Here is a 12,862-nt window from a genome sequence, read left to right as displayed (position 1 = left end):
CCATTTTTCATCTGTGTCCATTTTGCTCCCAACACTTCATCAACCTGTCTACAAACCCTAGGAGGCAGCTAGAACCATAGAATCCCTTCAGTGCATAAGGAGGCCATTCAGCCCATCAAGTCTGTACCGACCACAATCGGACCCAGGCCCTACTCCCGTAACCCCACACATTTATCCTGCTAATCCCCCGGACACTAAGAGTCAATTTAGCATGGCCAATCAACCTAAATTGCACATCTTTGGACTGTGGGAGGAAACCGGAACACCCGGAGGAAACCCACGCAGACACGGGGAGAATGTACAAACTCCACACAGACAGAATTGAACCCAGGTCCCTGGCACTGTAAGGCAGTAGTGTGCCACCATGCCGCCATCTAGTTCCAGTGTATTTTTTAAAAAGGGATCATTACCTTCATGAGAGGGATCTTAACGGGATAGATCGAGGGGAAACTGTTCCCATTAGAGGAAGGGTTGTGAACCAGAGGGCAGGGATTTAAGGGGATTGGCTAAACTACCAAAGGCACTCCACAGCGAATTGTTAGGGTCTGCAATGATTCCCCAAGGGTGTGGCGGAGGCAACTGTGGCTTTCAAAAGGGAATTGGGAAACTACCTGAAGATAAAAGCTTTGCAGGGTCATGGGGAAAAGGTGGGAGGAGTGACGCTAGCTGAGTTGCTTCAGCAGAGAGTTGGCCTGGCGTGATGGGCCAAATAGCCTTCTTCTGAGCCCTAACCATTTGATTCTCCAAGCTAATACATGGGGTTATGGGGATAGGGCTTGGGTTGGATTGTGGTCAGTGCCAACTCGATGGCCTCCTTCTGCACTGTAGGATTCTCCATGAACTTCGAAAGGTTTGGGAACGAATTTGCTTCCACTGGTGACTTATTTGTTCATTAGATTATTTCAAAGCAGGCGTACAAAAGTGACTTTTGACAACGCACTGCTTTCTTTGTGGAGAGAACCTTCTGGGAATTCAACTGTGGTAAGGTCCCGGGAAGAGGAGGAGGAGGAGAAGCAACTGGAGCCGGCAGCAAACAAAGTCCAGCCACGGGAGATTAGGTAGAATGAGACATTCCTACAGAACACCGCAATGTCCTAACAGAGTCTATAGGCCCTCACCACGTGAATGCAATTCATGGCGCAGTGTGTGAAGGTTGTGATTCTCTAGGGTGACCGTCATTGAACTCTGTGACTACTGCAACAAGACGTACAACTCACCTTCCAGAGGCAGCAATGAGTTCTCTCTTCCTCTCAAGTTTGTTGCAGCTTGCTTCTTTGAAGCTATTAGTGGAAATGTTAATCTGTCTCCAGTTCATGCCTGCGGGCTGGAAAAAATGTGCTCACAACAGCAAACAGTTTCCATGGATGAAAGGAAGCAGCAGAATAAGAGACAGCGTTTTCCACATTTTCCATCAGGTTTTCTCACCGGCTCCTTCAAACAACTCCAATGCTGTCAGGTATCGCAAGGGCTTCCATTCCATTCATATGCAACTAATGTGTGATCGTAAGAATTGTGGATAAAAGTAAATCACCGCGAATGCTGGAATCTGAAACCAAAAGAAAAAATACTGGAAAATCTCAGCAGGTCTGGCAGCATCTGTAAGGAGAGAAAAGAGCTGATGTTTTGAGCCCAGATGACCCTTTGTCAAAGCTTTGGATCATCTGGGCTCAAAAGCTCCAGATGATTGGTGAACTGTATTGCAATCAGGTCCAAAGACCAACAAGTGACCTCATCAAGCAGACCAGTGATGAGAACTCTGCTACTTGGACAGGTTAGAAGACTTCCTGTAATACTGCCCACCTAGACTGTCCCAAATGATACCCTTGTGCTGCAACACGTCCAATACACGGAGCCACCATTAGGAAGGACATTCTCAAATGAATGTAAAGTAAATTCCATCTCAGCCTCGTCATCATCATTCTGTCGTGTGTTGCACAGAATAAAAGAATAACAAGTGGATTTGCAGCCAGCAATGATTACTGGACTAACTTTATATAAACCTCCCCAACAGAGAAGGCAGCAGAAAAGGCAACATTACAAAATTCTCAGATCTTGCAAAAAAACAATAAACATCGCATTAGTGCATTTGTGTATACATGTATGCAAATCAAATTGGTTTAAACCAGTTTAGTTGGGTACTTCAACTCCCATGTGTATGCAACCAGTTTATTTTTGTGCAAACAGATCACATTCTGGCGACAAGGATAGGATTATAGATTCGCTCACCAAGTAAATTTGATGGACAATCTTCCAGCAAACTAGCAGAGGAACCATGAGGAATGGGCTTTAAAAACCTGATCTTAGAGTAAAGGCTTCTTGTACAAGTGAGTGGAATGACCTTCAAAAGATGGCTGCCACAACAGATATCATTGGGTAACTGGGAGAGTATAGTTGTGATCGAGAGTCTGTTCATGCCTTTGTGGTGGTGAGAGAATAATAACATCCTCGATGAGCCTGACAATCCAGCTGTTAATCAGACTGTGCAGGGAAAGGGCCATCTTTTTGATGGACGTGGTCCCAGAAGTGTTTGAAACACTCAAGAATTTGCTGCACCCCCACCACCATCCGTCCCCCTCCTCCCCACCCCCACTCCTCCAGCCAATAGACACACCACTGTCAGACATTTTGTGTAAGCTTAAACAACACTGTAATCATAAGGCACTGGAGATTGCAGAAAGCTATCGATCCGAAACAAGGAACCAGTTGCCCAGTGAGGGCATTTGAGACTTTATCATAGCTTTGGAAAAACTGTCCATTCATTGTAATTTTGGACAATTTAAGGAGAGAGCATTGCAGGACAGATCTGTGAGCCGTTTAAAAGGTGAATACATTTTCAGCAATGTTCTGACATTTCTACATTGCCTGCCAAACAGCATTGCCCATGGCCATGCTGGAACGTGACTCCAGAGAAGTCAGAGTTAACAACTGCCAATCATCTGCTGAAGTAAATAAACTGCAGCTGAGTAAGCGGAAAGCCCCAACAACAGTGGCAGAGGTACGACAACGTCCTGTTACCCGTATCTAGCCCAACAGGGGGCACACAACTGTATATTTTCGAATGCAGAGTGCTACAGCTGCGAGAAGAAGGGTCATCTTGCCCAGGCAGCTCGAAGGAATGTAAATAGAAAGAATCCTGGCTGGAGAAAGTGGCAGTCACTGCATACAGAGTTGCAATAGTTCATTGGCAGAGACATTGCCTTCAGAGTTGACTCGCCAACCAATCAGTGCCTCTTTTTCCCAGCAGTTTCCATTGTTGTCGGTGTTTGAAATTTGGCGTTATCGCATTGCTCCTGATGAGTTCAAGACAAAAAGCTTCAGCAGAATGTTTCCTTTTTCAGAAACTTCATTTTATGATGAAAATCAACATCTGTACAAAACCGTCTTAAATTAAAGTTTTTTGGGGGTTTTTTTGTGAGATGGAGATGCTGGCATTGGACTGGGGTGGGTACAGTAAGAAGTCTCACAACACCAGGTTAAAGTCCAACAGGTTTATTTGGAATCACGAGCTTTCGGAGCGCTGCTCCTTCATCAGGTGAGTGGAGGTTAGTTCACAAACACGACATATATAGGCAAAGACAAAGACACAATTGCAAGATAATTACAGGCATCTTTGCCTATATATCGTGACTCAAAACTATGTTGCTGTTTCCATTATTGTTGCCGGATAGTTGTCGGATCTCAAACAATGATGAGACAGAGTACAGGAATGAGATAGAGAATCTGGTGAACTGGTGCGGCAACAATAATCTCTCCCTCAATGTCAACAAGACGAAGGAGATTGTCATAGACTTCAGGAAGCGTAAAGGAGAACATGCCCCTGTATACATCAATGGGGACGAAGTAGAAAGGGTCGAGAGCTTCAAGTTTTTAGGCGTCCAGATCACCAACAAGGTCCCCCATGCCAACACCATAGTTACGAAAGCCCACCAACGCCTCTACTTTCTCAGAAGACTAAGGAAATTTGGCATGTCAGCTACGGCTCTCACCAACTTTAACAAATGCATCATAGAAAGCATTCTTTCTGGTTATATCACAGCTTGGTATGGCTCCTGTTCTGCTCAAGACCACAAAGAACTACAAAAGCTCATGAATGTAGCCCAATCCATCACGCAAGCCAGCCTCCCATCCATTGACTCTGTCTACACTGCCCGCTGCCTCGGCAAAGCAGCCAGCATAATCAAGGGCCCCACACATCCCGGACATTCTCTCTTCCACCTTCTTCCATTGGGAAAAACATACAAAAGTCTGAGGTCACGTACCAACCGACTCAAGAACAGCTTCTTCCCTGCTGCCATCAGACTTTTGAACGCACTTACCTTGCATTAAGTTGATCTTTCTCTATACACCCTAGCTATGACTGTAACACTACATTCTGCACTCTCTCGTTTCCTTCTCTATGAACAGTATGCTTTGTCTGTAATAGTGTGCAAGAAACAATAATTTTCACTATATGTTAATACATGTGACAATAATAAATCTAATCAAAATACTGGAACTCCCTCTCTAACAGCACTGTTGATGTACCTACATTACATGGGATGCCAGTGGTTCATGAAGGCAGCTCACTGTCACCTTATCTAGGGCCAGTAGTGATGGGTAATGAATGGTGGCCTTGCCACTCATGCCCACATCCATTTTTCTTTTCCAGTTCACTGCTCCAACTTGCAAGATGAAAATCATTATATGCTTTGACTATCCCTCGAGTCCGCACTTGCTTACTGTTTGCAGGTGAATAACAATGGACTGAATTTCTACATGCTTCGCTTACATTTCATTGTTTGAAGTCGTAGGACACAAACCTGCAAGATCATTCTGCAGCACAAAACCTTGATGTATTTGAGATACCACACAGCCTTAATTGGCTCACTTACGCATTAATTTAATGCATGAGGATCATGATGCAAAGTCAGTTGGCTTCAGTCAATACCTACTGCAGGATGGACTCTTCCAGTGCGACATACCAAAGGAAAAAATACAGATACATTCAGCGTTTCCCTGGATTCATGTCCCCACTACAATGCAAGGTTGTAAGCTGTTCCCATGAGACAGACAATCTCATTACATAGTAATAACCAGGAACACAGCAATAATACAAAACAGCCTCCAGCACATGTGTCCACCATGAATGATTTACGAACGTGGCCACATTGCAGAAAACGGGCATCGTCTCACTCTTGATTTGTTTTGAACCAAAGCTCCCTGCCCGCTTTCAAAACATTAAATGACTTAAGTCGAATCGGTTGTGATTTAGTGATAGCGCCGGTACAGCAAGGTGGCTTCATTTTACAGATACAGACGTTAAGAATCACACTGTCGACTGAACAAAGCTTACACCTGGAAGGGTTAAAAACAGAAAGGTTATAAATATACACCAGCTTAGTTAGCATCTGAAAGAGAAATATAGTTCCCTTTCTGAGTGAGACCCTCAGTCTGAACTGGCAAATTGTGAGGAAAACGATTACATTTAAAACATTAAGCCATCGTCTCCTTAAGAAGCTAATGGATCTGCGTTGCTTTTCTCGCATTTCCTGTTTTCCTTTCAAATTTCCAACATTCAGGATTTCCTTCAACCCTTCTTAGAATCCAACCTCAATTGAAAATCCACTGCACCTGAGAATTAAGTGCCAAAGGAATCTACCTTCCTCGAGGAACTGTTCTATTTCAGAAAAGGGATTTGGTTAAAACTAAAACCTCTTTAACCTGCAGAAGCATTCAAATCACTGAGATGTGCAATTCATTGCAAGATTTAGCATCAATATACAGCAAATCAGAGATGGGAGTGTTCAAAGAAGTCCTTGCCACAATACAAAACCAATGCAGAGCCCCATAAAAGCTAAAGCTGCATGTGGGAAACCATGGTCAACAAGCAAGCTTGGGGACAAGTATCAATCTACACTATGGATAGTATACTAAGCATTAGCCGAAGAATCATTGGGTACAATCCCTACAGTGCAGAAGGAGGCACCCATCTTAAACACTAGTTCCCACCACCACAGGTGCACAATAGCAGCAGGGTGTGCCATCTACAAAACGCGCTGCAGTGATTCACCAAGGCTCCTTCGATAGCACCTTCCTATTTGAGGCCTCTACCAGCTAGAAGGACTAGGACAACAGATGCATAGAAACACTACTACCTGCAAGTTAGCCTCAAAATTGCACACATGCTATCCTGATTTGGAACCATGTCACCAATTTTTCATTGTTTCTGGGTCAAAATCATCGAACTCCCTTGTTAACAGCACTGTGGGTGTTCTTACACCATATGGACTGCAGCGGTTTAAGAAGGTGGCTCCCCTTTCTTAAGGGTAATTATGGATGGCCAATAAATGCTGGCCTGGCCAGTGATGCTCATATCCCATGAACGGATTAAAAAACAAGTTGGAGTTCAATATGGGGTGGTAGGAAATTGTTCAATTTTGAAACATTTAAATGGGAACATTTTCTAAATGATGAGGGAATAGGTGAAGCAAAATGATTAGGGTGGTCACGTACACAAATCATTTGAAACTAGTGCACAGGTAAATAAAACAATCAGAATCATAGAATGATACAGGACAGTAAGAGATTGTTCATCCATCATGCCTGCGCCACCCCTTTGAACGAATCATCCAATCAGTCCGACCACCACTCGCACCACCACCCACCCCCCCCCACCCCCCCCACCCCACCCCCCCACCCCACCCCACCCCCCCCACCCCACCCACCCCCCCACCCCACCCACCCCACCCACCCCCCCCACCCCACCCCACCCACCCCCCCCACCCCACCCACCCCCCCCACCCACCCCCCCACCCCACCCCACCCACCCCCCCCACCCCCCCACCCCACCCCCCCCACCCACCCCCCCACCCCACCCCACCCCCCCACCCCACCCCCCCCACCCACCCCCCCACCCCACCCACCCCACCCCACCCACCCCCCCACCCCACCCCCCCCCACCCCCCCACCCACCCCCCCCACCCCCCCACCCCCCCACCCACCCCTCCCCACCCACCGGTACCATTCCTGCCAGGGTTAACTCATGGGAACTGACTGCGTAAGCTTGGCTTGTCTCCACTTGAGTTTAGAAAATTGCAGGTTAACCTAATGCAAGGTGCTTTAAGTGATAAAAGGGATTGGATAGTGCAGATACAGATAAACTATTTCTCTTCAATTGTGTTTCAAAGTGAGGAGGCTCAAATTTCATATTAGACTAAGGCCATTCTGGGAGGAAAATTGGACCGCACTTTTTTCCCCACACATGGCAATCAGGAACCCTCTCCACGAAAGGCTGGAATGTTGAGCCAATTTAAATTGTCAAGACTTAAATCAAGATGTTTTTGATAGACAAGGGCATTAAGGAACATGGATCACAGGTGGATAAAGAGAATCGAGGTACAAATGAGCTGCAGTCTGACGGGAATGGTGGAGGAGGTTGGAGGGGGCAGATGGCCCGCTCATGTTCCCATGAAACATGGAATAGTGTCCTTTTCATTTCTGAGCAAAAATGGATCGAGAAATTGCTCCGACAGTAACAACTATTGCCAGATACTGCCTTAATGGTTTATACGACGCAATGTTTTAGTGAATAAGAGAGAGGATTGCAGTCTGGCCCTATGCAGACTCTGTTGTGACTGGTTTACAGATGGAACTGCAGTGCAGGGAATCAATTCAGTTGGCGAACACGTCATTGGCAATTTCTCAGTCTGATGATCAAAGCCCTTAGCAATGCAGCCCAGCAGTGATTTGAATAAACCACTTTGACCGGCGAATCCCTCAAGGTATTTCATCTGCATCAACAAAAATATCACCAGAAATATATTTATCGTGGGGTAGAAAATTCAGGTGTGCACATTGCAGACAATACAGGCACAGACTCTCCTGCCCGAGTGATGAGACTTAATGTGGCCTCCGCCAGCCCAAACTCGCCTCAAAGAGCCGGCTGCTGAAGTCAGGGAACTGAGGACCACAGGTCACAACATTAGAGACCACGAGTTGGGAAGGGATGTGAAATCAGAGGACGGGGGGGACTATCAGAGGGCGAGGAGGGATCAGAGGCTGAGGGCGAGGAGGGATCAGAGGCTGAGGGTGAGGAGGGATCAGAGGCGGAGGGCGAGGAGGGATCAGAGGCGGAGGGCGAGGAGGGATCAGAGGCGGAGGGCGAGGAGGGATCAGAGGCGGAGGGCGAGGAGGGATCAGAGGCTGAGGGCGAGAAGGGATCAGAGGCCGAGGGCGAGGAGGGATCAGAGGCTGAGGGCAAGGGGGCATGGGAATATCGGAGGGGTGAGGGGGAAAGGGAACATCGGAGGGCGAGGGGGCTGGGAACATCGGAGGGCGAGGGGGGATGGGAATATCGGAGGGCGAGAGGGGATGGGAATATCGGAGGGCGAGAGGGGATGGGATATCGGAGGGCGAGAGGGGATGGGAATATCGGAGGGCGAGGGGGGATGGGAATATCAGAGGGCAAGGGGGAAAGGGAATATCGGAGGGCGAGAGGCGATGGGAATATCGGAGGGCGAGAGGCGATGGGAATATCGGAGGGCGAGGGGGGATGGGAGTATCGGAGGGCGAGGGGGGATGGGAGTATCGGAGGGCGAGGGGGGATGGGAGTATCGGAGGGCGAGGGGGGATGGGAGTATCGGAGGGCGAGGGGGGATGGGAGTATCGGAGGGCGAGGGGGGATGGGAGTATCGGAGGGCGAGGGGGGATGGGAGTATCGGAGGGCGAGGGGGGATGGGAGTATCGGAGGGCGAGGGGGGATGGGAGTATCGGAGGGCGAGGGGGGATGGGAGTATCGGAGGGCGAGGGGGGATGGGAGTATCGGAGGGCGAGGGGGGATGGGAATATCAGAGGGCGAGGGGGGATGGGAATATCGGAGGGTGAGGGGGGATGGGAATATTGGAGGGCGAGAGGGGATGGGAATATCGGAGGGCGAGAGGGGATGGGAATATCGGAGGGCGAGGGAGGATGGGAATATTGGAGGGCGAGGGAGGATGGGAATATTGGAGGGCGAAAGGGGGATGGGAATATTGGAGGACGAGAGGGGATGGGAATATCGGAGGGCGAGGGAGGATGGGAATATTGGAGGGCGAGGGAGGATGGGAATATTGGAGGGCGAGAGGGGGATGGGAATATTGGAGGGCGAGGGGGGATGGGAATATCGGAGGGCGAGGGGGGATCAGAGGCTGAGGGCGAGATGGGGAAATAACAAACGGAGTGTCAGAATCTAGAAGACCAGGGAGAGGCTAGCTGTGGCAATCAGGATGTTCTGGGGAAGGCAGCTGAGCTGCCTTTTATTGTAGAAACAAACCCAAACATATGGATTAGAAGGATGCGGCCACTCGGCCCTGTTCTGCCATTCGGAAGATCATGGCTGACCTGATTTTGTCAAGTATCTATTTATCTCTGCTTTAAAAATATTCAAAGATTCTGCTTCCACCGCCTTTTGAGGACGAGTCCCAAAGACTCACGACCCTCGGAGAGAAAGTTTTCCTCACCTCTGTCTTATTTTTAGACTGTGACCCCCTAGTTTTAGATTCTCCCACAAGAGGAAATATGCTCTTCACATCCACCCTGTCAAGACCCCTGAGGATAGTAAAGATTTCAATCAAGTCACTCTTACTCTTCTAAACTTCAGCCTATCCAACCTTTCCTCATGAGACAATCTGCCCATTCCAGGTATTAGTCTAGTAAACCTTCTCTGAACTGCTTTCAACGCATTTGCACCCTTCCTTAAATAAGGAGACCAATACTGTACACAGTACTCCAGATGTGGTCTCACAAGTGCCCTGTATAAGTTTAAGCATAACCTCTATACTTTTGTGTTCAATTCTCCTCGCAATGAACTATAACCCACTCTTAGCTTTCCTAATTACTTGCTGTACCTGCATACTAACCTTTTGCAATTCATGCATTAAGACATCTAGACCCCTCTGCAATCCCTCAACATTTAGATAATGAGCTTTCTTCTCTTCCTGCCAAAATCGGCAATTTCACATTTGCCCACCTTATACTCCGTTTGCCAAATCTTTGCCCACTCACCTAAGCTTACCCTTTGTAACCTCCTTATCCTCTTCACAACTTACTTTTCTATCTATTTTGTATCATCAGTAAATGTAACAACTATACTTTCAGTCCATTCATCCAAGCCATTGATATAAATTATAAAAGGTTGAGGCCCCAGCACTGATCCCTGTTGCACACCACTCATTGCATCTGGTCAACTAGAAAGTGACCTATTTATGCCTACTCTCTGTTTCTTGTTAGCTAGCCAATCTTCTATCCATGCCAATATGTTACCCCCAACACCATGAGTTTTTATTTTCTGAATTATCTTTGGTGTGGCACCTTATCAAATGCCTTCTGGAAATCTAAATACAGTATATTCACCAGTTCCCCTTTATCTACAGCACATGTTATTTCTGCAAAGAGCTCCAATAAATTAGTGAAACATGATTTCACACTCGCCTGATTGCATTGAATTTATCCAACTGTCCTACTACAGTGTCTTTAATAATAGCTTCTAACATTTTCCCTATAAGAGATGTTAATCGAACTAGCCTGTAGTTTCCTGCTTTCTGTCTCCCTCTCTTTTTAAGTAATGGAGTCACATTTGCTATCTTCCAATCTAATGGGAGCATTCCCGAACCAAGGGAATGTCGGAAAATTAAAATCAAGATGTCAACTATCTCGCTAGTCACTTCTTCTAAGACCCTATGGTGAAGTCTATCAAGTCCCAGGCATTTGTCAGCCCGCAGCTCCAACAATTTGCTCAGTACCACTTCCCTAGTGACTGTAATATTCCTGAGTTCCTCCTTCCCTTCCAATTTCTGAATTACAGCTCTTTCTGGGATGCTAATTGTATCCTCTTTGCTGAAGACTGATGCAAAATACCTGCTCACTTAATCTGCCAGCTCCTCATTTTCTATCATTAATTGCCCACTCACTTTCTATTGGACCACTGCTCACTTTGTTAACTTCCTTTTTCAAATATCTATAGAAACTCTTCTATCCATTTTTATATTTCCAGCCATCTTTCTCTCAAACTCCAATTTTTCCCTCCTTATTAATCTTTTCGTCATTCCGTGCTGTTTTTATATTCTGTCCAACCTTCTGACCTGCCACCCGCCCTTCCACAATTATATGCTTTTTCTTTAAGTCTTTCTTAAAATAAAGATATTATCTTTATATCAGGTATTCACACTGAAGCCACACAATTCCCTGTTAATCTTTAAATTTTCAGTGACTGGTTTGTGGTGCATTGCATCCCTGCACAGATTTGAAGTTTCTTCATTGTGGATGATTTATTCAATGGATCCAGCAGATGTCTATTGTACAGAAAAAGATTGCTGCTGTTCTTGGCTTTGAGCCAGATTGTTTATGATGATATTGTTATTTTGTTACTGTCGACAGGGAACCCACATGTGCAGTTATTCTCCTGCTATCACTGTCTATACACGCACTCGAAATGGAAGACCTTGGTGATTTTTATTATTCTGGGATGCAGAAATGCTATAAAAAATAATCTGGTGGATTTGCAGGAAATTCTCAACAACCCCAGTGAACTACTTTGTCACACAGCTCGTGCAGCTTCTTAACTGGCTGGTGGTATGATCATACATGAAAGGATTGGAGGGAGACATTAAATAATTTCCTCTATTTGGAATGAAGAGAAGAGAAGATTGGAACATAAACTAAGTTCACAAATCTGGGAGGGGAGACGAGTCTCAATCTTGACCCAAGTTTCCCTTCAGTGGTTGCATCCCAGGCAATCTTTGACCAAGTGTTGATCACCTGTCCACTCTTTGATTCCTTCTTAAACTGTGAGTGTCGCTGGTTAAGCCAGTGCTTGTTGCCCATCTCTAATTGCCCTCGGGAATGTGGTGGTGAGCTCCCTTCTTTAAGCACTGCTGTTCGTCTGATGTAGATACATCAACAGTGCGGTTTCTTTTTCGGCACTTTTTTCCTAATCAAAAAAGCTAATTCAAATCAAGTCCAATCATGGTCCCCACATGAGGGGCAAACAAGATCCAAGCTGACAAGGCAAGACCGAGATTGCATCCCATCTTGGACTCAATCAAACAAGATCCAAGCTGACAGGATGAGGCATTGCACCCCCTCCCGGGCTTCATCTAACACTTCATCTCAGGCTTTTGGCTAAAATGGCTTTAAAAAATTGCATCAGGTTTTTTCACATAGAGGGTGGTGAGTGTCTGGATCAAGCTGCCAGAAGTAGTAGTAGAGGCGCGTGCAATTTTGTCTTTTAAAAAGCATGTAGACAGTTACATGGGTAAGATGGGTATCGAGGGATATGGGCTAAACGCGGGCAATTGGGACTAGCTTAGGGGTTTTAAAAAAAGGGGCAGCATGGACAAGTTGGGCCGAAGGGCCTGTTTCCATGCTGTAAATCTCTATGACTCTAAAGCCTCAGTTTAACCTCATTGGCTGCCCTGATCCTTTATTCTACCCTAGCCTGAGAAAATCACAGTCGCAGGCATTAGCACACCCCAAGTACAATGGGCTAGCCTCGTCCCTGCCTGATCTTGGTTTCATCCCTACCAGGTAAGTATGTTACAGTGCTGTTAAGGAGGGAGTTCCAGAATCTTGACCCCCCACAACAGCGAAGGAACACATTGATAGTTCTGAGTCAGGATGGCGTGTGACTTAAGATGGGCACGTGCAGTTGGTGATGATCCCATGAGTCTTATCCTTCTAGGTGGTAGAGGCATTGGGTTTGGAAGCTGCAGCCAAAGGGGGCATGGTGAATTGCTGCAGTGCATCTTGTAGATGATACACATAGGAGCCACTGTGCACAGAATGACTGTTTAAAATAGTGGATGTGATATTGGGTCAAATGGGCTGCTGGATGGCATCGAGCTTCATG

General features: G+C 46.5%; 1 protein-coding gene across 1 annotated transcript in view; it reads right to left on the bottom strand.

Moving 5' to 3' along the window:
* Positions 1-12,862, bottom strand: part of LOC144479253 (TBC1 domain family member 30-like) — a 95,596-nt gene that overhangs the window by 40,603 nt on the left and 42,131 nt on the right. The gene's annotated exons all lie outside the window — the stretch shown is intronic.

This window comes from Mustelus asterias, chromosome 25 (genome assembly GCF_964213995.1).
Source record: "Mustelus asterias chromosome 25, sMusAst1.hap1.1, whole genome shotgun sequence".
Classification (NCBI taxonomy): domain Eukaryota; kingdom Metazoa; phylum Chordata; class Chondrichthyes; order Carcharhiniformes; family Triakidae; genus Mustelus; species Mustelus asterias.
This window is presented reverse-complemented; position numbering and strand designations above follow the sequence as displayed.